Here is a 27897-nt window from a genome sequence, read left to right as displayed (position 1 = left end):
CCAAAAATGCTATTTACCCATTGCACCAGTTAACTGGGGAATGATACAGGACTCCTTAAAACATATCTCTACCATATGAGGTTAAAAATCAAGGTCCTGCATCTATTTTGTTAAATGGTTCAAATTAAAGTATGAAGACCCCAGCTATCATAAGGCCGAAATAGCTCAGTTGGGCGAGCGTTAGACTGAAGATCTAAAGGTCCCTGGTTCAATCCCGGGTTTCGGCACAGTTGAGAGTTTCCTTGCTTCTTACAAAATAGGTCTTGGAATCAGCTGTAGTACTGTTTCTATATTCATCAAATTTTTTCCAACTGATCTACAACACAATCAATTAAACATAGACTTTGCTTTATGTCCTCCTTCTAAACTTGCTTCCACCTCTCTTACCTTCAGGTTTGACAAAGAATATTTCCCATTTCATGCTTTTTTGTAAAGTAAACTCTTGTCTGCATTACCTTCCACTTCCCCTTGAACACAGATGTCAGTAGTCAGATGACATTGCTTACCTACTCATGCCAAATATATCTGGGTAATATAGTGCTAGTCCATTCAGAGTTAAAAAAACAACTACCTAACCTGGATCCCAAAAATGCTATTTACCCATTGCACCAGTTAACTGCGGAATGATACAGGACTCCTTAAAACATATCTCTACCATATGAGGTTAAAAATCCAGGTCCTGCATCTATTTTGTTAAATGGTTTAAATTAAAGTATGAAGACCACAGCTATAAGCAGGCTGAAATAGCTCAGTTGGGAGAGCGTTAGACTGAAGATCTAAAGGTCCCTGGTTCAATCCCGGGTTTCGGCACAGTTGAGAGGTTCCTTGTTTCTACAAAATAGGTCTTGGAATCAGCTGTAGTACTTTTTCTCTATTCATCAAATTTGTTCCAACTGATCTACAACACAATCAATTTAACATAGACTTTGCTTTATGTCCTCCTTCTAAACTTGCTTCCACCCCTCTTACCTTCAGGTTTGACAATGAATATTTCCGATTTCAGGCTTTTTTGTAAAGTAAACTCTTGTCTGCATTACCTTCCACTTCCCCTTGAACACAGCTGTCAGTAGTCAGATGACATTGCTTACCTACTCATGCCAAATATATCTGGGTAATATAGTGCTAGTCCATTCAGAGTTAAAAAAACAACTACCTAACCTGGATCCCAAAAATGCTATTTACCCATTGCACCAGTTAATTGCGGAATGATACAGGACTCCTAAAAACATATCTCTACCATATGAGGTTAAAAATCCAGGTCCTGCATCTATTTTGTTAAATGGTTTAAATTAAAGTATGAAGACCACAGCTATAAGCAGGCCGAAATAGCTCAGTTGGGAGAGCGTTAGACTGAAGATCTAAAGGTCCCTGGTTCAATCTTGGGTTTCGGCACAGTTGAGAGGTTCCTTGCTTCTAACAAAATAGGTCTTGGAATCAGCTGTAGTACTTTTTTCTTTATCAACTGATCTACAAAATGATCAATTCAACATAGACTTTGCTTTCTGTCCTCCTTTTAAACTTGCTACCACCTATCTTGCCTTCAGGTTTGACTATGAATGTTTCCCATTTTGTCCTTTTTTGTAAAGTAAACTCTTGTCTGCATCACATTCCACTTCCCCTTGAACACAGATGTCAGTAGTCAGATGACATTGCTTACCTACTCATGCCAAATATATCTGGGTAATATAGTGCTAGTCCATTCAGAGTTAAAAAAACAACTACCTAACCTGGATCCCAAAAATGCTATTTACCCATTGCACCAGTTAACTTGGGAATGATACAGGACTCCTTAAAACATATCTCTACCATATGAGGTTAAAAATCCAGGTCCTGCATCTATTTTGTTAAATGGTTCAAATTAAAGTATGAAGACCCCAGCTATCAGAAGGCGGAAATAGCTCAGTTGGGAGAGCGTTGGACTGAAGATCTAAAGGTCCCTGGTTCAATCCCGGGTTTCGGCACAGTTGAGAGGTTCCTTGCTTCTAACAAAATAGGTCTTGGAATCAGCTGTAGTACTTTTTCTCTATTCATGAAATTTTTTCCAACTAATCTACAACACAATCAATTTAACATAGACTTTGCTTTATGTCCTCCTTCTAAACTTGCTTCCACCTCTCTTACCTTCAGGTTTGACAATGAATATTTCCCATTTCATGCTTTGTTGTGAAGTAAATTCTTGTCTGCATTACCTTCCACTTCCCCTTGAACACAGATGTCAGTAGTCAGATGATATTGCTTACCTACTCATGCCAAATACGTCTGGGTGATATAGTGCTAGTCCATTCGGAGTTAAAAAAAAAATGACCTAACCTGGATCCCAAAAATATTATTTACCCATTGCACCAGTTAACTGCTGAATGATACAGGACTCCTTAAAACATATCTCTAACATATAAGGTCAAATATCCAGGTCATGCATCTATTTAGTTAAATGGTTCAAATTAAGGTATGAAGACTATAGCTAGCAGCAGGCCGAAATAGCTCAGTTGGGAGAGCGTTAGACTGAAGATCTAAAGGTCCCTGGTTCAATCCCCGGTTTCGGCACAGTTGAGACGTTCCTTGCTTCTAACAAAATAGGTCTTGGAATCAGCTGTAGTACTTTTTCTCTATTCATCAAATTTTTTCCAACTGATCTACAACACAATCAATTTAACATAGACTTTGCTTTATGTCCTCCTTCTAAACTTGCTTCCACCTCTCTTACCTTCAGGTTTGACAATGAATATTTCCCATTTCATGCTTTTTTGTAAAGTAAACTCTTGTCTGCATTACCATCCACTGCCCCTTGAACACAGATGTCAGTAGTCAGATGACATTGCTTACCTACTGATGCCAAATACGTCTGGGTAATATATTGCTAGTCCATTCGGAGTTAAAAAAAAAAAAGACCTAACCTGGATCCCAAAAATATTATTTACCCATTGCACCAGTTAACTGCTGAATGATACAGGACTCCTTAAAACATATCTCTAACATATAAGGTCAAATATCCAGGTCATGCATCTATTTTGTTGAATGGTTCAAATCAAAGTATGAAGACTACAGCTAAAAGCAGGCTGAAATAGCTCAGTTGGGAGAGCATTAGACTGAAGATCTAAAGGTCCCTGGTTCAATCCCGGGTTTCGGCACAGTTGAGAGGTTCCTTGCTTCTAACAAAATAGGTCTTGGAATCAGCTGTAGTACTTTTTTCTCTATTAACATTTTTATCAACTGATCTACAAAATGATCAATTCAACATAGACTTTGCTTTCTGTCCTCCTTTTAAACTTTCTTCCACCTATCTTGCCTTCAGGTTTGACTATGAATGTTTCCCATTTTGTCCTTTTTTGTAAAGTAAACTCTTGTCTGCATCACATTCCACTTCCCCTTGAACACAGATGTCAGTAGTCAGATGACATTGCTTACCTACTCATGCCAAATATATCTGGGTAATATAGTGCTAGTCCATTCAGAGTTAAAAGAACAACTACCTAACCTGGATCCCAAAAATGCTATTTACCCATTGCACCAGTTAACTGGGGAATGATACAGGACTCCTTAAAACATATCTCTACCATATGAGGTTAAAAATCCAGGTCCTGCATCTATTTTGTTAAATGGTTCAAATTAAAGTATGAAGACCCCAGTTATCAGAAGGCCGAAATAGCTCAGTTGGGAGAGCGTTAGACTGAAGATCTAAAGGTCCCTGGTTCAATCCCGGATTTCGGCACAGTTGACAGTTTCCTTGCTTCTAACAAAATAGGTCTTGGAATCAGCTGTAGTACTTTTTCTCTATTCATCAAATTTTTTCCAACTGATCTACAACACAATCAAGTTAACATAGACTTTGCTTTATGTCCTCCTTCTAAACTTGCTTCCACCTCTCTTACCTTCAGGTTTGACAATGAATATTTCCCATTTCATGCTTTTTTGTAAAGTAAACTCTTGTCTGCATTACCTTCCTCTTCCCCTTGAACACAGATGTCAGTAGTCAGATGCCATTGCTTACCTACTCATGCCAAATATATCTGGGTAATATAGTGCTAGTCCATTCAGAGTTAAAAAACAACTACCTAACCTGGATCCCAAAAATGCTATTTACCCATTGCACCAGTTAATTGCGGAATGATACAGGACTCCTTAAAACATATCTCTACCATATGAGGTTAAAAATCCGGGTCCTGCATCTATTTTGTTAAATGGTTTAAATTAAAGTATGAAGACCACAGCTATAAGCAGGCCGAAATAGCTCAGTTGGGAGAGCGTTAGACTGAAGATCTAAAGGTCTGTGGTTCAATCCCGGGTTTCGGCACAGTTGAGAGGTTCCTTGCTTCTAACAAAATAGGTCTTGGAATCAGCTGTAGTACTTTTTCTCTATTCATCAAATTTTTTCCAACTGATCTACAACACAATCAATTTAACATGGACTTTGCTTTATGTCCTCCTTTTAAACTTGCTTCCACCTCTCTTACCTTCAGGTTTGACAATGAATATTTCCCATTTCATGCTTTTTTGTAAAGTAAACTTTTGTCTGCATTACATTCCACTTCCCCTTGAACACAGATGTCAGTAGTCAGATAACATTGCTTACCTACTCATGCCAAATACGTCTGGGTAATATAGTGCTAGTCCATTCGGAGTTAAAAAAAAAAAATGACCTAACCTGGATCCCAAAAATATTATTTACCCATTGCACCAGTTAACTGCTGAATGATACAGGACTCCTTAAAACATATCTCTAACATATAAGGTCAAATATCCAGGTCATGCATCCATTTAGTTAAATGGTTCAAATCAAAGTATGAAGACTACAGCTAGCAGCAGGCCGAAATAGCTCAGTTGGGAGAGCGTTAGACTGAAGATCTAAAGGTCCCTGGTTAAATCCCGGGTTCCGGTACTGTTGAGAGGTTCCTTGTTTCTCACAAAGTAAGTCTTGGAATCAGCTGTAGTACTTTTGTCTCTATCAACATTTTTATCAACTGATCTACAAAATGATCAATTCAACATAAACGTTGCTTTCTGTCCTCCTTTTAAAATTTCTTCCACCTATCTTGCCCTCAGGTTTGACTATGAATGTTTCCCATTTCATCCTTTTTTGTAAAGTAAACTCTTGTCTGCATCACATTCCACTTCCCCTTGAACACAGATGTCAGTAGTCAGATGACATTGCTTACCTACTCATGCCAAATATATCTGGGTAATATAGTGCTAGTCCATTCAGAGTTAAAAAAAACAACTACCTAACCTGGATCCCAAAAATGCTATTTACCCATTGCACCAGTTAACTGCGGAATGATACAGGACTCCTTAAAACATATCTCTACCATATGAGGTTAAAAATCCAGGTCCTGCATCTATTTTGTTAAATGGTTCAAATTAAAGTATGAAGACCCCAGCTATCAGAAGGCCGAAATAGCTCAGTTGGGAGAGCGTTAGACTGAAGATCTAAAGGTCCCTGCTTCAATCCCGGGTTTCGGCACAGTTGAGAGGTTCCTTGCTTCTCACAAAGTAGGTCTTGGAATCAGCTGTAGTACTTTTTCTCTATTCATCAAATTTTTTCCAACTGATCTACAACACAATCAATTTAACATAGACTTTGCTTTATGTCCTCCTTCTAAACTTGCTTCCACCTCTCTTACCTTCAGGTTTGACTATGAATATTTCCCATTTCATGCTTTTTTGTAAAGTAAACTCTTGTCTGCATTACCTTCCACTTCCCCTTGAACACAGATGTCAGTAGTCAGATGACATTGCTTACCTACTCATGCCAAATACGTCTGGGTAATATAGTGCTAGTCCATTCGGAGTAAAAAAAAAAAATGACCTAACCTGGATCCCAAAAATATTAATTACCCATTACACCAGTTAACTGCTGAATGATACAGGACTCCTTAAAACATATCTCTAACATATAAGGTCAAATATCCAGGTCATGCATCTATTTAGTTAAAACTGGGGAGGCTCGTCTTGGGAACACTCCAGTATGCAGACGACACGGTGATCATGGACCACACTAGGGTGGGGCTCCAAAGAGCCTTAAGCAGTTTGGCATTATACAATAAGTCAAATGACTTACGGATCAATGTGGGCAAGACCAAAATTGTCATTTTTGGCAAATACCCCCACAAAAAAGAAGCTTCATGGTCCCTGGGGGAGCACCGTATCGTCACTGCCCCATCCTACAACTATCTGGGCACCTGGGTCTCTGAGAGTGCCTCTGCAGCCAAACATCTGAAGGAGCTTAAACCTAAAATTGACAAAACCATTCTGTCGCTAAGACGCTTATGCCACCGCTTGGACAGTCCCTCAGCAGAACCAATGTTGACAGTGCTCAGGGCAAAACTGATCCCTGCCATTGCATATGGGCACATAGCCTACCCTGGTGCATTTGACAAAGTGGTCAACGCAGCCCAGGCGAAAGCCTACAAGTTGGTGCTACAGGCCCCTAGATATGCAAGGAACACTAGATTAAGGCTAGAAATAGGCCTTAAGCGACCGGAGCTGGTATTATTGGGGGACCTTTTAAAACTCTATATTAGAGTATTGAAAGCACCAGAACATTCGCTAAAGCACTCCCTAAAATCAATCTTTGATGAGGTGGGCTCCCCCTGGTACTCAAAGGTAGGACAAGCTATTGCAGCATTGAAAATCGAAAGAAGGAGTTTGCCCCTGCACGAAATTCCTTTCTCAGCCTGGGCCCAAGCTGTTAAGCGCCAAGTCCGGATCATCTCCTTTGGACTTGACCTTGCATCTCTTCGGCAAAATCCACTAACCCAGGCCCTGGACAAATCATATATTCCAGGTAAACCCCAACCTTACCTGCAAGATCCAGTATCCACTTACGCGAGAAAGAAAATTTTGTACTTTCGACTTTTGGCCCTCAGGATCATGGACTTCAACCCCAAATGGGCCCGTACGGATGGCACCTTGGCCTGTCGTCTATGCAATTACCGTAGAGAATCCTGGCTACACTTGCTGTGCTGCTGCACAAAGCTGGCCAATGACCGCCATCGCTTGCTGCTTCCGATTTTACGTAACACGGCCTATAGAACTTGTAGAGAGGCCTCGGACTGGTGCCTCTCAGTCTCCACGACCTGTTTGATAGCCAGAGTTGGGAAATGTATACACCAGGTAAAAATGGCACTCGACTCCCACTTAACGGCATTGTCTGCAAAGTAACTGGAAGCCTCCTGCCGCAGTTACCTAACTTGGGCTGGTTTAAAGATCCACGAAGAATCCATCTTTCGTCAACAGCCCTTGGTACATGAATTGACTCTACCAAACTTTCATGTGCCCCCCTTTATCAGCTGGGAAACACTTGTACAATCTATTCATCACTCCTTTTAAAAGAACCATGTTTAGGACAGCTAATCAGGACTAATATGTTAGTATTTTAACTTAAAGTGACTCTCACTTTTATGTTTGAATGGGACTTGAGAGTGGGGGAGTCGGGACGTTCATAAAGCTTTTTATTCTTTTTTTCACTTTTATACTGTAAAGATTTTAAGTAATCATGCAGTTTATTAATAAAAAATTGTCAAATTAAATGGTTCAAATCAAAGTATGAAGACTACAGCTAGCAGCAGGCCGAAAATGCTCAGTTGGGAGAGCGTTAGACTGAAGATCTAAAGGTCCCTGGTTCAATCCCGGGTTTCGGCACAGTTGAGAGGTTCCTTGCTTCTAACAAAATAGATCTTGGAATCAGCTGTAGTACTTTTTCTCTATTCATCAAATTTTTTTCAACTGATCTACAACACAATCAATTTAACATAGACTTTGCTTTATGTCCTCCTTCTAAACTTGTTTCCACCTATCCTACCTTCAGGTTTGACAATGAATATTTCCCATTTCATGCTTTTTTGTAAAGTAAACTCTTGTCTGCATTACCTTCCACTTCCCCTTGAACACAGATGTCAGTAGTCAGATGACATTGCTTACCTACTCATGCCAAATATATCTGGGTAATATAGTGCTAGTCCATTCAGAGTTAAAAAAACAACTAGCTAACCTGGATCCCAAAAATGCTATTTACCCATTGCACCAGTTAATTGCGGAATGATACAGGACTCGTTAAAACATATCTCTACCATATGAGGTTAAAAATCCAGGTCCTGCATCTATTTTGTTAAATGGTTTAAATTAGAGTATGAAGACCACAGCTATAAGCAGGCCAAAATAGCTCAGTTGGGAGAGCGTTAGACTGAAGATCTAAAGGTCCCTGGTTCAATCCTGGGTTTCGGCACAGTTGAGAGGTTCCTTGCTTCTAACAAAATAGGTCTTGGAATCAGATGTAGTACTTTTTTCTCTATCAACATTTTTATCAACTGATCTACAAAATGATCAATTCAACATAGACTTTGCTTTCTGTCCTCCTTTTAAACTTTCTTCCACCTATCTTGCCTTCAGGTTTGACTATGAATATTTCCCATTTCGTCCTTTTTTGTAAAGTAAACTCTTGTCTGCATCACATTCCACTTCCCCTTGAACACAGATGTCAGTAGTCAGATCACATTGCTTACCTACTCATGCCAAATATATCTGGGTAATATAGTGCTAGTCCATTCAGAGTTAAAAAAACAACTACCTAACCTGGATCCCAAAAATAGTATTTACCCATTGCACCAGTTAACTGCTGAATGATGCAGGACTCCTTAAAACATATCTCTAACCTATATGGTCAAATATCCAGGTCATGCATCTATTTTGTTAAATGGTTCAAATCAAAGTATGAAGACTACAGCTAGCAGGAGGCCGAAATAGCTCAGTTGGGAGAGCGTTAGACTGAAGATCTAAAGGTCCCTGGTTCAATCCCGGGTTTCGGCACTGTTGAGAGGTTCCTTGCTTCTCACAAAATTAGTCTTGGAATCAGCTGTAGTACTTTTTTCTCTATCAACATTTTTATCAACTGATCTACAAAACGATCAATTCAACATAGACTTTGCTTTCTGTCCTCCTTTTAAACTTTCTTCCACCTATCTTGCCTTCAGGTTTGACTATGAATGTTTCCCATTTCGTCCTTTTTTGTAAAGTAAACTCTTGTCTGCATCACATTCCACTTCCCCTTGAACACAGATGTCAGTAGTCAGATGACATTGCTTACCTACTCATGCCAAATATATCTGGGTAATATAGTGCTAGTCCATTCAGAGTTAAAAAAACAACTACCTAACCTGGATCCCAAAAATGCTATTTACCCATTGCACCAGTTAACTGGGGAATGATACAGGACTCCTTAAAACATATCTCTACCATATGAGGTTAAAAATCCAGGTCCTGCATCTATTTTGTTAAATGGTTCAAATTAAAGTATGAAGACCACATATATCAGCAGGCCGAAATAGCTCAGTTGGGAGAGTGTTAGACTGAAGATCTAAAGGTCCCTGGTTCAATCCCGGGTTTCGGCACTGTTGAGAGGTTCCTTGCTTCTCACAAAATTAGTCTTGGAATCAGCTGTAGTACTTTTTTCTCTATCAACATTTTTATCAACTGATCTACAAAATGATCAATTCAACATAGACTTTGCTTTCTGTCCTCCTTTTAAACTTTCTTCCACCTATCTTGCCTTCAGGTTTGACTATGAATGTTTCCCATTTCGTCCTTTTTTGTAAAGTAAACTCTTGTCTGCATCACATTCCACTTCCCCTTGAACACAGATGTCAGTAGTCAGATGACATTGCTTACCTACTCATGCCAAATATATCTGGGTAATATAGTGCTAGTCCATTCAGAGTTAAAAAAACAACTACCTAACCTGGATCCCAAAAATGCTATTTACCCATTGCACCAGTTAACTGGGGAATGATACAGGACTCCTTAAAACATATCTCTACCATATGAGGTTAAAAATCAAGGTCCTGCATCTATTTTGTTAAATGGTTCAAATTAAAGTATGAAGACCCCAGCTATCAGAAGGCCGAAATAGCTCAGTTGGGCGAACGTTAGACTGAAGATCTAAAGGTCCCTGGTTCAATCCCGGGTTTCGGCACAGTTGAGAGGTTCCTTGCTTCTAACAAAATAGGTCTTGGAATCAGCTGTAGTACTGTTTCTCTATTCATCAAATGTATTCCAACTGATCTACAACACAATCAATTTAACATAGACTTTGCTTTCTGTCCTCCTTCTAGACTTGCTTCCACCTCTCTTGCCTTCAGGTTTGACTATGAATGTTTCCCATGTCATGCTTTTTTGTAAAGTAAACTCTGGTCTGCATTACCTTCCACTTCCCCTTGAACACAGATGTCAGTGGTCAGATGACATTGCTTACCTACTCAGGCAAGGTACGTCTGGGTAATATAGTTGTAGTCCATTCGGAGTTAAAAAAAATATGACCTAACCTGGATCCCAAAAATAGTATTTACCCATTGCACCAGTTAACTGCTGAATGATACAGGACTCCTTAAACCATATCTCTAACCTATAAGGTCAAATGTCCAGGTCATGCATCTATTTTGTTAAATGGTTCAAATCAAAGTATGAAGACTAGAGCTAGCAGGAGGCCGAAATAGCTCAGTTGGGAGAACGTTAGACTGAAGATCTAAAGGTCCCTGGTTCAATCCCGGGTTTCGGCACTGTTGAGAGGTTCCTTGCTTCTCACAAAATAAGTCTTGGAATCAGCTGTAGTACTTTTTTCTCTATCAACATTTTTATCAACTGATCTACAAAATGATCAATTCAACATAGACTTTGCTTTCTGTCCTCCTTTTAAACTTTTTTCCACCTATCTTGCCTTCAGGTTTGACTATGAATGTTTCCCATTTCGTCCTTTTTTGTAAAGTAAACTCTTGTCTGCATCACATTCCACTTCCCCTTGAACACAGATGTCAGTAGTCAGATGACATTGCTTACCTACTCATGCCAAATATATCTGGGTAATATAGTGCTAGTCCATTCAGAGTTAAAAAAACAACTACCTAACCTGGATCCCAAAAATGCTATTTACCCATTGCACCAGTTAACTTGGGAATGATACAGGACTCCTTAAAACATATCTCTACCATATGAGGTTAAAAATCCAGGTCCTGCATCTATTTTGTTAAATGGTTCAAATTAAAGTATGAGGACCCCAGCTATCAGAAGGCGGAAATAGCTCAGTTGGGAGAGCGTTAGACTGAAGATCTAAAGGTCCCAGGTTCAATCCCGGGTTTCGGCACAGTTGAGAGGTTCCTTGCTTCTAACAAAATAGGTCTTGGAATCAGCTGTAGTACTGTTTCTCTATTCATCAAATTTTTTCCAACTGATCTACAACACAATCAATTTAACATAGACTTTGCTTTATGTCCTCCTTCTAAACTTGCTTCCACCTCTCTTACCTTCAGGTTTGACAATGAATATTTCCCATTTCATGCTTTTTTGTGAAGTAAATTCTTGTCTGCATTACCTTCCACTTCCCCTTGAACACAGATGTCAGTAGTCAGATGACATTGCTTACCTACTCATGCCAAATACGTCTGGGTGATATAGTGCTAGTCCATTCGGAGATAAAAAAAAAATGACCTAACCTGGATCCCAAAAATATTATTTACCCATTGCACCAGTTAACTGCTGAATGATACAGGACTCCTTAAAACATATCTCTAACATATAAGGTCAAATATCCAGGTCATGCATCTATTTAGTTAAATGGTTCAAATTAAGGTAAAAAGACTATAGCTAGCAGCAGGCCGAAATATTTCATTTGGGAGAGCGTTAGACTGAAGATCTAAAGGTCCCTGGTTCAATCCCGGGTTTTGGCACTGTTGAGAGGTTCCTTGTTTCTAACAAAGTAAGTCTTGGAATCAGCTGTAGTACTTTTTTCTCTATCAACATTTTTATCAACTGATCTACAAAGTGATCAATTCAACATAGACGTTGCTTTCTGTCCTCCTTTTAAACTTTCTTCCACCTATCTTGCCTTCAGGTTTGACTATGAATGTTTCCCATTTCGTCCTTTTTTGTAAAGTAAACTCTTGTCTGCATCACATTCCACTTCCCCTTGAACACAGATGTCAGTAGTCAGATGACATTGCTTACCTACTCATGCCAAATATATCTGGGTAATATAGTGCTAGTCCATTCAGACTTAAAAAAACAACTACCTAACCTGGATCCCAAAAATGCTATTTACTCATTGCACCAGTTAACTGGGGAATGATACAGGACTCCTTAAAACATATCTCTACCATATGAGGTTAAAAATCCAGGTCCTGCATCTATTTTGTTAAATGGTTTAAATTAAAGTATGAAGACCACAGCTATAAGCAGGCCGAAATAGCTCAGTTGGGAGAGCGTTAGACTGAAGATCTAAAGGTCCCTGTTTCAATCCCGGGTTTCGGCACAGTTGAGAGGTTCCTTGCTTCTAACAAAATAGGTCTTGGAATCAGCTGTAGTACTTTTTTCTCTATCAACATTTTTATCAACTGGTCTACAAAATGATCAATTAAACATAGACTTTGCTTTCTGTCCTCCTTTTAAACTTTCTTCCACCTATCTTGCCTTCAGGTTTGACTATGAATGTTTCCCATTTCGTCCTTTTTTGTAAAGTAAACTCTTGTCTGCATCACATTCCACTTCCCCTTGAACACAGATGTCAGTAGTCAGATGACATTGCTTACCTACTCATGCCAAATATATCTGGGTAATATAGTGCTAGTCCATTCAGAGTTAAAAAAACAACTACCTAACCTGGATCCCAAATATGCTATTTAACCATTGCACCAGTTAACTGGGGAATGATACAGGACTCCTTAAAACATATCACTACCATATGAGGTTAGAAATCCAGGTCCTGCATCTATTTTGTTAAATGGTTCAAATTAAAGTATGAAGACCACAGATATCAGCAGGCCGAAATAGCTCAGTTGGGAGAGTGTTAGACTGAAGATCTAAAGGTCCCTGGTTCAATCCCGGGTTTCGGCACTGTTGAGAGGTTCCTTGCTTCTAACAAAATAGGTCTTAGAATCAGCTGTTGTCCTTTTTCTGTATTCATCAATTTTTTTCCAAATGATCTACAACACAATCAATTTAACATAGACTTTGCTTTCTGTCCTCCTTCTAGACTTGCTTCCACCTCTCTTGCCTTCAGGTTTGACTATGAATGTTTCCCATGTCATGCTTTTTTGTAAAGTAAACTCTGGTCTGCATTACCTTCCACTTCCCCTTGAACACAGATGTCAGTGGTCAGATGACATTGCTTACCGACTCAGGCAAAATACGTCTGGGTAATATAGTGCTAGTCCATTCGGAGTTAAAAAAAAAATGACCTAACCTGGATCCCAAAAATAGTATTTTCCCATTGCACCAGTTAACTGCTGAATGATACAGGACTCCTTAAAACATATCTCTAACCTATAAGGTCAAATATCCAGGTCATGCATCTATTTTGTTAAATGGTTCAAATCAAAGTATGAAGACTACAGCTAGCAGGAGGCAGAAATAGCTCATTTGGGAGAGCGTTAGACTGAAGATCTAAAGGTCCCTGGTTTAATCCCGGGTTTCGGCACTGTTGAGAGGTTCCTTGCTTCTCACAAAATAAGTCTTGGAATCAGCTGTAGTACTTTTTTCTTTATCAACTGATCCACAAAATGATCAATTCAAAAAAGACTTTGCTTTCTGTCCTCCTTTTAAACTTTCTTCCACTTATCTTGCCTTCAGGTTTGACTATGAATGTTTCCCATTTCGTCCTTTTTTGTAAAGTAAACTCTTGTCTGAATCACATTCCACTTCCCCTTGAACACAGATGTCAGTAGTCAGATGACATTGCTTACCTACTCATGCCAAATATATCTGGGTAATATAATGCTAGTCCATTCAGAGTTAAAAAAACAAGTACCTAACCTGGATCCCAAAAATGCTATTTACCCATTGCACCAGTTAACTGGGGAATGATACAGGACTCCTTAAAACATATCTCTACCATATGAGGTTAAAAATCCAGGTCCTGCATCTATTTTGTTAAATGGTTCAAATTAAAGTATGAAGACCCCAGCTATCAGAATGCCGAAATAGCTCAGTTGGGAGAGCGTTAGACTGAAGATCTAAAGGTCCCTGGTTCAATCCCGGGTTTCGGCACAGTTGAGAGGTTCCTTGCTTCTAACAAAATAGGTCTTGGATTCAGCTGTAGAACTTTTTCTCTATTCATCAAATTTTTTCCAACTGATCTACAACACAATAAATTTAACATAGACTTTGCTTTATGTCCTCCTTCTAAACTTGCTTCCACCTCTCTTAACTTCAGGTTTGACAATGAATATTTCCCATTTCATGCTTTTTTGTAAAGTAAACTCTTGTCTGCATCACCTTCCACTTCCCCTTGAACACAGATGTCAGTAGTCAGATGACATTGCTTGCCTACTCATGCCAAATATATCTGGGTAATATAGTGCTAGTCCATTCAGAGTTAAAAAAACAACTACCTAACCTGGATCCAAAAAATTCTATTTACCCATTGCACCAGTTAATTGCGGAATGATACAAAACTCCTTAAAACATATCTCTACCATATGAGGTTAAAAATCCAGGTCCTGCATCTATTTTGTTAAATGGTTTAAATTAAAGTATGAAGACCACAGCTGTAAGCAGGGCGAAATAGCTCAGTTGGGAGAGCATTAGACTGAAGATCTAAAGGTCCCTGGTTCAATCCCGGGTTTCGGCACAGTTGAGAGGTTCCTTACTTCTAACAAAATAGGTCTTGGAATCAGCTGTAGTACTTTTTTCTCTATCAACATTTTTATCAACTGATCTACAAAATGATCAATTCAACATAGACTTTGCTTTCTGTCCTCCTTTTAAACTTTCTTCCACCTATCTTGCCTTCAGGTTTGACAATGAATGTTTCCCATTTCGTCCTTTTTTGTAAAGTAAACTCTTGTCTGCATCACATTCCACTTCCCCTTGAACACAGATGTCAGTAGTCAGATGACATTGCTTACCTACTCATGCCAAATATATCTAGGTAATATAGTGCTAGTTCATTCAGAGTTAAAAAAACAACTACCTAACCTGGATCCCAAAAATGCTATTTACCCATTGCACCAGTTAACTGGGGAATGATACAGGACTCCTTAAAACATATCTCTACCATATGAGGTTAAAAATCCAGGTCCTGCATCTATTTTGTTAAATGGTTCAAATTAAAGTATGAAGACTCCAGCTATCAGAAGGCCAAAATAGCTCAGTTGGGAGAGCGTTAGACTGAAGATCTAAAGGTCCCTGGTTCAATTCCGGGTTTCGGCACAGTTGAGAGGTTCCTTGCTTCTAACAAAATAGGTCTTGGAATCAGCTGTAGTACTTTTTCTCTATTCATCAAATTTTTTCCAACTGATCTACAACACAATCAATTTAACATAGACTTTGCTTTATGTCCTCCTTCTAAACTTGCTTCCACCTCTCTTACCTTCAGGTTTGACAATGAATATTTCCCATTTCATGCTTTTTGTAAAGTAAACTCTTGTCTGCATTCCCTTCCACTTCCCCTTGAACACAGATGTCAGTAGTCAGATGACATTGCTTACCTACTCATGCCAAATATATCTGGGTAATATAGTGCTAGTCCATTCAGAGTTAAAAAAACAACTACCTAACCTGGATCCAAAAAATGCTATTTACCCATTGTACCAGTTAATTGCGGAATGATACAGGACTCCTTAAAACATATCTCTACCATATGAGGTTAAAAATCCAGGTCCTGCATCTATTTTGTTAAATGGTTTAAATTAAAGTATGAAGACCACAGCTATAAGCAGGCCGAAAAAGCTCAGTTGGGAGAGCGTTAGACTGAAGATCTAAAGGTCCCTGGTTCAATCCTGGGTTTCGGCACAGTTGAGAGGTTCCTTGCTTCTAACAAAATAGGTCTTGGAATCAGCTGTAGTACTTTTTCTCTATTCATCAAATTTTTTCCAACTGATCTACAACACAATCAATTTAACATAGACTTTGCTTTATGTCCTCCTTCTAAACTTGCTTCCACCTCTCTTAGCTTCAGGTTTGACAATGAATATTTCCCATTTCATGCTTTTTTGTAAAGTAAACTCTTGTCTGCATTACCTTCCACCTCCCCTTGAATACAGATGTCAGTAGTCAGATGACATTGCTTACCTACTCATGCCAAATATATCTGGGTAATATAGTGCTAGTCCATTCAGAGTTAAAAAAACAACTACCTAACCTGGATCCCAAAACTGCTATTTGCCCATTGCACCAGTTAATTGCGGAATGATACAGGACTCCTTAAAACATATCTCTACCATATGAGGTTAAAAATCCAGGTCCTGCATCTATTTTGTTAAATGGTTTAAATTAAAGTATGAAGACCACAGCTATAAGCAGGCCGCAATAGCTCAGTTGGGAGAGCGTTAGACTGAAGATCTAAAGGTCCCTGGTTCCATCCCGGTTTTCGGCACAGTTGAGAGGTTCCTTGCTTCTAACAAAATAGGTCTTGGAATCAGCTGTAGTACTTTTTTCTCTATCAACATTTTTATCAACTGATCTACAAAATGATCAATTCAACATAGACTTTGCTTTCTGTCCTCCTTTTAAACTTTCTTCCACCTATCTTGCCTTCAGGTTTGACAATGAATGTTTCCCATTTCGTCCTTTTTTGTAAAGTAAACTCTTGTCTGCATCACATTCCACTTCCCCTTGAACACAGATGTCAGTAGTCAGATGACATTGCTTACCTACTCATGCCAAATATTTCTAGGTAATATAGTGCTAGTCCATTCAGAGTTAAAAAAAAAACTACCTAACCTGGATCCCAAAAATGCTATTTACCCATTGCACCAGTTAACTGGGGAATGATACAGGACTCCTTAAAACATATCTCTACCATATGAGGTTAAAAATCCAGGTCCTGCATCTATTTTGTTAAATGGTTTAAATTAAAGTATGAAGACCACAGCTATAAGCAGGCCGAAATAGCTCAGTTGGGAGAGTGTTAGAATGAAGATCTAAAGGTCCCTGGTTCAATCCCGGGTTTCGGCACAGTTGAGAGGTTCCTTGCTTCTAACAAAATAGGTCTTGGAATCAGCTGTAGTACTTTTTCTCTATTCATCAAATTTTTTCCAACTGATCTACAACACAATCAATTTAACATAGACTTTGCTTTATGTCCTCCTTCTAAACTTGCTTCCACCTCTCTTACCTTCAGGTTTGACAATGAATATTTCCCATTTCATGCTTTTTTGTAAAGTAAACTCTTGTCTGCATTACCTTCCACCTCCCCTTGAATACAGATGTCAGTAGTCAGATGACATTGCTTACCTACTCATGCCAAATATATCTGGGTAATATAGTGCTAGTCCATTCAGAGTTAAAAAAACAACTACCTAACCTGGATCCCAAAACTGCTATTTGCCCATTGCACCAGTTAATTGCGGAATGATACAGGACTCCTTAAAACATATCTCTACCATATGAGGTTAAAAATCCAGGTCCTGCATCTATTTTGTTAAATGGTTTAAATTAAAGTATGAAGACCACAGCTATAAGCAGGCTGCAATAGCTCAGTTGGGAGAGCGTTAGACTGAAGATCTAAAGGTCCCTGGTTCAATCCCGGGTTTGGGCACAGTTGAGAGGTTCCTTGCTTCGAACAAAATAGGTCTTGGAATAAGCTGTAGTACTTTTTTCTCTATCAACATTTTTATCAACTGATCTACAAAATGATCAATTCAACATAGACTTTGCTTTCTGTCCTCTTTTTAAACTTTCTTCCACCTATCTTGCCTTCAGGTTTGACAATGAATGTTTCCCATTTCGTCCTTTTTTGTAAAGTAAACTCTTGTCTGCATCACATTCCACTTCCCCTTGAACACAGATGTCAGTAGTCAGATGACATTGCTTACCTACTCATGCCAAATATATCTAGGTAATATAGTGCTAGTCCATTCAGAGTTAAAAAAACAACTACCTAACCTGGATCCCAAAAATGCTATTTACCCATTGCACCAGTTAACTGGGGAATGATACAGGACTCCTTAAAACATATCTCTACCATATGAGGTTAAAAATCCAGGTCCTGCATCTATTTTGTTAAATGGTTCAAATTAAAGTATGAAGACCACAGCTATCAGAAGGCCGAAATAGCTCAGTTGGGAGAGCGTTAGACTGAAGATCTAAAGGTCCCTGGTTCAATCCCGGGTTTCGGCACAGTTGAGAGGTTCCTTGCTTCTAACAAAATAGGTCTTGGTATCAGCTGTAGTACTTTTTCTCTATTCATCAAATTTTTTCCAACTGATCTACAACACAATCAATTTAACATAGACTTTGCTTTATATCCTCCTTCTAAACTTGCTTCCACCTCTCTTACCTTCAGGTTTGACAATGAATATTTCCCATTTCATGCTTTTTTGTAAAGTAAACTCTTGTCTGCATTACCTTCCACTTCCCCTTGAACACAGATGTCAGTAGTCAGATGACATTGCTTACCTACTCATGCCAAATATATCTGGGTAATATAGTGCTAGTCCATTCAGAGTTAAAAAAACAACTACCTAACCTGGATCCCAAAAATGCTATTTACCCATTGCACCAGTTAATTGCAGAATGATACAGGACTCCTTAAAACATATCTCACCATATGAGGTTAAAAATCCAGGTCCTGCATCTATTTTGTTAAATGGTTTAAATTAAAGTATGAAGACCACAGCTATAAGCAGGCCGAAATAGCTAAGTTGGGAGAGCGTTAGACTGAAGATCTAAAGGTCCCTGGTTCAATCCCGGGTTTCGGCACAGTTGAGAGGTTCCTTGCTTCTAACAAAATAGGTCTTGGAATAATCTGTAGTACTTTTTTCTCTATCAACATTTTTATCAACTGATCTACAAAATGATCAATTCAACATAGACTTTGCTTTATGTCCTCCTTCTAAACTTGCTTCCACCTCTCTTACCTTCAGGTTTGACAATGAATATTTCCCATTTCATGCTTTTTTGTAAAGTAAACTCTTGTCTGCATTACCTTCCACTTCCCCTTGAACACAGATGTCAGTAGTCAGATGACATTGCTTACCTACTCATGCCAAATATATCTGGGTAATATAGTGCTAGTCCATTCAGAGTTAAAAAAACAACTACCTAACCTGGATCCAAAAAATGCTATTTACCCATTGTACCAGTTAATTGCGGAATGATACAGGACTCCTTAAACCATATCTCTACCATATGAGGTTAAAAATCCAGGTCCTGCATCTATTTTGTTAAATGGTTTAAATTAAAGTATGAAGACCACAGCTATAAGCAGGCCGAAATAGCTCAGTTGGGAGAGCGTCAGACTGAAGATCTAAATGTCCCTGGTTCAATCCCGGGTTTCGGCACAGTTGAAAGGTTCCTTGCTTCTAGCAAAATAGGTCTTGGAATCAGCTGTAGTACTTTTTCTCTATTCATCAAATTTTTTCCAACTGATCTACAACACAATCAATTTAACATAGACTTTGCTTTATGTCCTCCTTCTAAACTTGCTTCCACCTCTCTTACCTTCAGGTCTGACAATGAATATTTCCCATTTCATGCTTTTTTGTAAAGTAAACTCTTGTCTGCATTACCTTCCACCTCCCCTTGAATACAGATGTCAGTAGTCAGATGACATTGCTTACCTACTCATGCCAAATATATCTGGGTAATATAGTGCTAGTCCATTCAGAGTTAAAAAAACAACTACCTAACCTGGATCCCAAAACTGCTATTTGCCCATTGCACCAGTTAATTGCGGAATGATACAGGACTCCTTAAAACATATCTCTACCATATGAGGTTAAAAATCCAGGTCCTGCATCTATTTTGTTAAATGGTTTCAATTAAAGTATGAAGACCACATCTATAAGCAGGCCGCAATAGCTCAGTTAGGAGAGCATTAGACTGAAGATCTAAAGGTCCCTGGTTCCATCCCGGGTTTTGGCACAGTTGAGAGGTTCCTTGCTTCTAACAAAATAGGTCTTGGAATCAGCTGTAGTACTTTTTTCTCTATCAACATTTTTATCAACTGATCTATAAAATGATCAATTCAACATAGACTTTGCTTTCTGTCCTCCTTTTAAACTTTCTTCCACCTATCTTGCCTTCAGGTTTGACAATGAATGTTTCCCACTTCGTCCTTTTTTGTAAAGTAAACTCTTGTCTGCATCACATTCCACTTCCCCTTGAACACAGATGTCAGTAGTCAGATGACATTGCTTACCTACTCATGCCAAATATATCCAGGTAATATAGTGCTAGTCCATTCAGAGTTAAAAAAACAACTACCTAACCTGGATCCCAAAAATGCTATTTACCCATTGCACCAGTTAACTGGGGAATGATACAGGACTCCTTAAAACATATCTCTACCATATGAGGTTAAAAATCCAGGTCCTGCATCTATTTTGTTAAATGGTTCAAATTAAAGTATGAAGACCCCAGCTATCAGAATGCTGAAATAGCTCAGTTGGGAGAGCGTTAGACTGAAGATCTAAAGGTCCCTGGTTCAATCCTGGGTTTCGGCACAGTTGAGAGGTTCCTTGCTTCTAACAAAGTAGGTCTTGGAATCAGCTGTAGTACTTTTTCTCTATTCATCAAATTTTTTCCAACTGATCTACAACACAATCAATTTAACATAGACTTTGCTTTATGTCCTCCTTCTAAACTTGCTTCCACCTCTCTTAACTTCAGGTTTGACAATGAATATTTCCCATTTCATGCTTTTTTGTAAAGTAAACTCTTGTCTGCATTACCTTCCACTTCCCCTTGAACACAGATGTCAGTAGTCAGATGACATTTCTTGCCTACTCATGCCAAATATATCTGGGTAATATAGTGCTAGTCCATTCAGAGGTAAAAAAACAACTACCTAACCTGGATCCAAAAAATGCTATTTACCCATTGCACCAGTTAATTGCGGAATGATACAAGACTCCTTAAAACATATCTCTACCATATGAGGTTAAAAATCCAGGTCCTGCATCTATTTTGTTAAATGGTTTAAATTAAAGTATGAAGACCACAGCTGTAAGCAGGCCGAAATAGCTCAGTTGGGAGAGCATTAGACTGAAGATCTAAAGGTCCCTGGTTCAATCCTGGGTTTCGGCACAGTTGAGAGGTTCCTTGCTTCTAACAAAATAGGTCTTGGAATCAGCTGTAGTACTTTTTCTCTATTCATCAAATTTTTTCCAACTGATCTACAACACAATCAATTTAACATAGACTTTGCTTTATGTCCTCCTTCTAAACTTGCTTCCACCTCTCTTACCTTCAGGTTTGACAATGAATATTTCCCATTTCATGCTTTTTTGTAAAGTAAACTCTTGTCTGCATTACCTTCCACTTCCCCTTGAACACAGATGTCAGTAGTCAGATGACATTGCTTACCTACTCATGCCAAATATATCTGGGTAATATAGTGCTAGTCCATTCAGAGTTAAAAAAACAACTACCTAACCTGGATCCCAAAAATGCTATTTGCCCATTGCACCAGTTAATTGCGGAATGATACAGGACTCCTTAAAACATATCTCTACCATATGAGGTTAAAAATCCAGGTCCTGCATCTATTTTGTTAAATGATTTAAATTAAAGTATGAAGACCACAGCTATAAGCAGGCCGCAATAGCTCAGTTGGGAGAGCGTTAGACTGAAGATCTAAAGGTCCCTGGTTCAGTCCCGGGTTTCGGCACAGTTGAGAGGTTCCTTGCTTCTAACAAAATAGGTCTTGGAATCAGCTGTAGTACTTTTTTCTCTATCAACATTTTTATCAACTGATCTACAAAATGATCAATTCAACATAGACTTTGCTTTCTGTCCTCCTTTTAAACTTTCTTCCACCTATCTTGCCTTCAGGTTTCACAATGAATGTTTCCCATTTCGTCCTTTTTTGTAAAGTAAATTCTTGTCTGCATCACATTCCACTTCCCCTTGAACACAGATGTCAGTAGTCAGATGACATTGCTTACCTACTCATGCCAAATATATCTAGGTAATATAGTGCTAGTCCATTCAGAGTTAAAAAACAACTACCTAACCTGGATCCCAAAAATACTATTTACCCATTGCACCAGTTAACTGGGGAATGATACAGGACTCCTTAAAACATATCTCTACCATATGAGGTTAAAAATCCAGGTCCTGCATCTATTTTGTTAAATGGTTCAAATTAAAGTATGAAGACACCAGCTATCAGAAGGCCGAAATAGCTCAGTTGGGAGAGCGTTAGACTGAAGATCTAAAGGTCCCTGGTTCAATCCCGGGTTTCGGCACAGATGAGAGGTTCCTTGCTTCTAACAAAATAGGTCTTGGAATCAGCTGTAGTACTTTTTCTCTATTCATCAAATTTGTTCCAACTGATCTACAACACAATCAATTTAACATAGACTTTGCTTTATGTCCTCTTCTAAACTTGCTTCCACCTCTCTTACCTTCAGGTTTGACAATGAATATTTCCCATTTCATGCTTTTTTGTAAAGTAAACTCTTGTCTGAATTACCTTCCCCTTGAACACAGATGTCAGTAGTCAGATGACATTGCTTACCTACTCATGCCAAATATATCTGGGTAATATAGTGCTAGTCCATTCAGAGTTAAAAAAACAACTACCTAACCTGGATCCAAAAAATGCTATTTACCCATTGTACCAGTTAATTGCGGAATGATACAGGACTCCTTAAAACATATCTCTACCATATGAGGTTAAAAATCCAGGTCCTGCATCTATTTTGTTAAATGGTTTAAATTAAAGTATGAAGACCACAGCTATAAGCAGGCCGAAATAGCTCAGTTGGGAGAGCGTTAGACTGAAGATCTAAAGGTCCCTGGTTCCATCCTGGGTTTCGGCACAGTTGAGAGGTTCCTTGCTTCTAACAAAATAGGTCTTGGAATCAGCTGTAGTACTTTTTTCTCTATCAACATTTTTATCAACTGATCTACAAAATGATCAATTCAACATAGACTTTGCTTTCTGTCCTCTTTTTAAACTTTCTTCCACCTATCTTGCCTTCAGGTTTGACAATGAATGTTTCCCATTTCGTCCTTTTTTGTAAAGTAAACTCTTGTCTGCATCACATTCCACTTCCCCTTGAACACAGATGTCAGTAGTCAGATGACATTGCTTACCTACTCATGCCAAATATATCTAGGTAATATAGTGCTAGTCCATTCAGAGTTAAAAAAACAACTACCTAACCTGGATCACAAACATGCTATTTACCCATTGCACCAGTTAACTGGGGAATGATACAGGACTCCTTAAAACATATCTCTACCATATGAGGTTAAAAATCCAGGTCCTGCATCTATTTTGTTAAATGGTTCAAATTAAAGTATGAAGACCACAGCTATCAGAAGGCCGAAATAGCTCAGTTGGGAGAGCGTTAGACTGAAGATCTAAAGGTCCCTGGTTCAATCCCGGGTTTCGGCACAGTTGAGAGGTTCCTTGCTTCTAACAAAATAGGTCTTGGAATCAGCTGTAGTACTTTTTCTCTATTCATCAAATTTTTTCCAACTGATCTACAACACAATCAATTTAACATGGACTTTGCTTTATATCCTCCTTCTAAACTTGCTTCCACCTCTCTTACCTTCAGGTTTGACAATGAATATTTCCCATTTCATGCTTTTTTGTAAAGTAAACTCTTGTCTGCATTACCTTCCACTTCCCCTTGAACACAGATGTCAGTAGTCAGATGACATTGCTTACCTACTCATGCCAAATATATCTGGGTAATATAGTGCTAGTCCATTCAGAGTTAAAAAAACAACTACCTAACCTGGATCCCAAAAATGCTATTTACCCATTGCACCAGTTAATTGCGGAATGATACAGGACTCCTTAAAACATATCTCACCATATGAGGTTAAAAACTCCAGGTCCTGCATCTATTTTGTTAAATGGTTTAAATTAAAGTATGAAGACCACAGCTATAAGCAGGCTGAAATAGCTAAGTTGGGAGAGCGTTAGACTGAAGATCTAAAGGTCCCTGGTTCAATCCTGGGTTTCGGCACAGTTGAGAGGTTCCTTGCTTGTAACAAAATAGGTCTTGGAATCAGCTGTAGTACTTTTTTCTCTATCAACATTTTTATCAACTGATCTACAAAATGATCAATTCAACATAGACTTTGCTTTCTGTCCTCCTTTTAAACTTTCTTCCACCTATCTTGCCTTCAGGTTTGACTATGAATGTTTTCCATTTCGTCCTTTTTTGTAAAGTAAACTCTTGTCTGCATCACATTCCACTTCTCCTTGAACACAGATGTCAGTAGTCAGATGACATTGCTTACCTACTCATGCCAAATATATCTGGGTAATATAGTGCTAGTCCATTCAGAGTTAAAAAAACAACTACCTAACCTGGATCCCAAAAATGCTATTTACCCATTGCACCAGTTAACTGGGGAATGATACAGGACTCCTTAAAAAATATCTCTACCATATGAGGTTAAAAATCCAGGTCCTGCATCTATTTTGTTAAATGGTTCAAATTAAAGTATGAAGACCCCAGCTATCAGAAGGCCGAAATAGCTCAGTTGGGAGAGTGTTAGAGTGAAGATCTAAAGGTCCCTGGTTCAATCCCGGGTTTCGGCACAGTTGAGAGGTTCCTTGCTTCTAACAAAATAGGTCTTGGAATCAGCTGTAGTACTTTTTTCTCTATTAACATTTTTATCAACTGATCTACAAAATGATCAATTCAACATAGACTTTGCTTTCTGTCCTCCTTTTAAACTTTCTTCCACCTATCTTGCCTTCAGGTTTGACTATGAATGTTTTCCATTATGTCCTTTTTTGTAAAGTAAACTCTTGTCTGCATCACATTCCACTTCCCCTTGAACACAGATGTCAGTAGTCAGATGACATTGCTTACCTACTCATGCCAAATATATCTGGGTAATATAGTGCTAGTCCATTCAGAGTTAAAAAAACAACTACCTAACCTGGATCCCAAAAATGCTATTTACCCATTGCACCAGTTAACTGGGGAATGATACAGGACTCCTTAAAACATATCTCTACCATATGAGGTTAAAAATCCAGGTCCTGCATCTATTGTGTTAAATGGTTCAAATTAAAGTATGAAGACCCCAGCTATCAGAAGTCCGAAATAGCTCAGTTGGGAGAGCGTTAGAGTGAAAATCTAAAGGTCCCTGGTTCAATCCCGGGTTTCGGCACAGTTGAGAGGTTCCTTGCTTCTAACAAAATAGGTCTTGGAATCAGCTGTAGTACTTTTTTCTCTATTAACATTTTTATCAACTGATCTACAAAATGATCAATTCAACATAGACTTTGCTTTCTGTCCTCCTTTTAAACTTTCTTCCACCTATCTTGCCTTCAGGTTTGACTATGAATGTTTTCCATTTCGTCCTTTTTTGTAAAGTAAACTCTTGTCTGCATCACTTTCCACTTCCCCTTGAACACAGATGTCAGTAGTCAGATGACATTGCTTACCTACTCATGCCAAATATATCTGGGTAATATAGTGCTAGTCCATTCAGAGTTAAAAAAACAACTACCTAACCTGGATCCCAAAAATGCTATTTACCCATTGCACCAGTTAACTGGGGAATGATACAGGACTCCTTAAAACATATCTCTACCATATGAGGTTAAAAATCCAGGTCCTGCATCTATTTTGTTAAATGGTTCAAATTAAAGTATGAAGACCCCAGCTATCAGAAGGCCCAAATAGCTCAGTTGGGAGAGCGTTAGACTGAAGATCTAAAGGTCCCTGGTTCAATCCCGGGTTTCGGCACAGTTGAGACGTTCCTTGCTTCTAACAAAATAGGTCTTGGAATCAGCTGTAGTACTTTTTCTCTATTCATCAAATTTTTTCCAACTGATCTACAACACAATCAATTTAACATAGACTTTGCTTTATGTCCTCCTTCTAAACTTGCTTCCACCTCTCTTACCTTCAGGTTTGACAATGAATATTTCCCATTTCATGCTTTTTTGTAAAGTAAACTCTTGTCTGCATTACCTTCCACTTCCCCTTAAACACAGATGTCAGTAGTCAGATGACATTGCTTACCTACTCATGCCAAATATATCTGGGTAATATAGTGCTAGTCCATTCAGAGTTAAAAAAACAACTACCTAACCTGGATCCAAAAAATGCTATTTACCCATTGTACCAGTTAATTGCGGAATGATACAGGACTCCTTAAAACATATCTCTACCATATGAGGTTAAAAATCCAGGTCCTGCATCTATTTTGTTAAATGGTTTAAATTAAAGTATGAAGACCACAGCTATAAGCAGGCTGAAATAGCTCAGTTGGGAGAGCGTTAGACTGAAGATCTAAAGGTCCCTGGTTCAATCCCGGGTTTCGGCACAGTTGAGAGGTTCCTTGCTTCTAACAAAATAGGTCTTGGAATCAGCTGTAGTACTTTTTTCTCTATTAACATTTTTATCAACTGATCTACAAAATGATCAATTCAACATAGACTTTGCTTTCTGTCCTCCTTTTAAACTTTCTTCCACCTATCTTGCCTTCAGGTTTGACTATGAATGTTTTCCATTTCGTCCTTTTTTGTAAAGTAAACTCTTGTCTGCATCACATTCCACTTCCCCTTGAACACAGATGTCAGTAGTCAGATGACATTGCTTACCTACTCATGCCAAATATATCTGGGTAATATAGTGCTAGTCCATTCAGAGTTAAAAAAACAACTACCTAACCTGGATCCCAAAAATGCTATTTACCCATTGCACCAGTTAACTGGGGAATGTTACAGGACTCCTTAAAACATATCTCTACCATATGAGGTTAAAAATCCAGGTCCTGCATCTATTTTGTTAAATGGTTCAAATTAAAGTATGAAGACCACAGCTATAAGCAGGCTGAAATAGCTAAGTTGGGAGAGCGTTAGACTGAAGATCTAAAGGTCCCTGGTTCAATCCTGGGTTTCGGCACAGTTGAGAGGTTCCTTGCTTCTAACAAAATAGGTCTTGGAATCAGCTGTAGTACTTTTTTCTCTATCAAATTTTTTATCAACTGATCTACAAAATGATCAATCCAACATAGACTTTGCTTTCTGTCCTCCTTTTAAACTTTCTTCCACCTATCTTGCCTTCAGGTTTGACTATGAATGTTTTCCATTTCGTCCTTTTTTGTAAAGTAAACTCTTGTCTGCATCACATTCCACTTCCCCTTGAACACAGATGTCAGTAGTCAGATGACATTGCTTACCTACTCATGCCAAATATATCTGGGTAATATAGTGCTAGTGCATTCAGAGTTAAAAAAACAACTACCTAACCTGGATCCCAAAAATGCTATTTACCCATTGCACCAGTTAACTGGGGAATGATACAGGACTCCTTAAAACATATCTCTACCATATGAGGTTAAAAATCCAGGGCCTGCATCTATTTTGTTAAATGGTTCGAATTAAAGTATGAAGACCCCAGCTATCAGAAGGCCGAAATAGCTCAGTTGGGAAAGCGTTAGAGTGAAGATCTAAAGGTCCCTGGTTCAATCCTGGGTTTTGGCACAGTTGAGAGGTTCCTTGCTTCTAACAAAATAGGTCTTGGAATCAGCTGTAGTACTTTTTTCTCTATTAACATTTTTATCAACTGATCTACAAAATGATCAATTCAACATAGACTTTGCTTTCTGTCCTCCTTTTCAACTTTCTTCCACCTATCTTGCCTTCAGGTTTGACTATGAATGTTTTCCATTTCGTCCTTTTTTGTAAAGTAAACTCTTGTCTGCATCACATTCCACTTCCCCTTGAACACAGATGTCAGTAGTCAGATGACATTGCTTACCTACTCATGCCAAATATATCTGGGTAATATAGTGCTAGTCCATTCAGAGTTAAAAAAACAACTACCTAACCTGGATCCCAAAAATGCTATTTACCCATTGCACCAGTTAACTGGGGAATGATACAGGACTCCTTAAAACATATCTCTACCATATGAGGTTAAAAATCCAGGTCTTGCATCTATTTTGTTAAATGGTTCAAATTAAAGTATGAAGACCCCA

The 27897-nt window shown here is 38.6% G+C and overlaps 5 non-coding genes across 5 annotated transcripts; all 5 read left to right on the top strand.

Annotated features, from left to right (window-relative positions):
• The first annotated feature begins 8729 nt into the window (after window positions 1–8729).
• On the top strand, window positions 8730–8802 carry TRNAF-GAA (transfer RNA phenylalanine (anticodon GAA)). The gene has a single exon. It is a non-coding gene; the product is annotated as a tRNA-Phe (tRNA).
• Window positions 8803–13952: 5150 nt separating this feature from the next.
• TRNAF-GAA (transfer RNA phenylalanine (anticodon GAA)) lies at window positions 13953–14025 on the top strand. The gene has a single exon. It is a non-coding gene; the product is annotated as a tRNA-Phe (tRNA).
• Window positions 14026–18026: 4001 nt separating this feature from the next.
• On the top strand, window positions 18027–18099 carry TRNAF-GAA (transfer RNA phenylalanine (anticodon GAA)). Its single transcript has one exon. It is a non-coding gene; the product is annotated as a tRNA-Phe (tRNA).
• A 4000-nt stretch (window positions 18100–22099) lies between these two features.
• On the top strand, window positions 22100–22172 carry TRNAF-GAA (transfer RNA phenylalanine (anticodon GAA)). Its single transcript has one exon. It is a non-coding gene; the product is annotated as a tRNA-Phe (tRNA).
• Window positions 22173–23256: 1084 nt separating this feature from the next.
• Window positions 23257–23329, top strand: TRNAF-GAA (transfer RNA phenylalanine (anticodon GAA)). The gene has a single exon. It is a non-coding gene; the product is annotated as a tRNA-Phe (tRNA).
• The last annotated feature ends 4568 nt before the right edge of the window (window positions 23330–27897 follow it).

This window comes from Lissotriton vulgaris, chromosome 8, assembly GCF_964263255.1.
Source record: "Lissotriton vulgaris chromosome 8, aLisVul1.2, whole genome shotgun sequence".
Lineage (NCBI taxonomy): Eukaryota > Metazoa > Chordata > Amphibia > Caudata > Salamandridae > Lissotriton > Lissotriton vulgaris.
The sequence above is the reverse complement of the archived record's forward strand: the minus strand, read 5'-3'. Positions and strand labels throughout refer to the sequence as shown.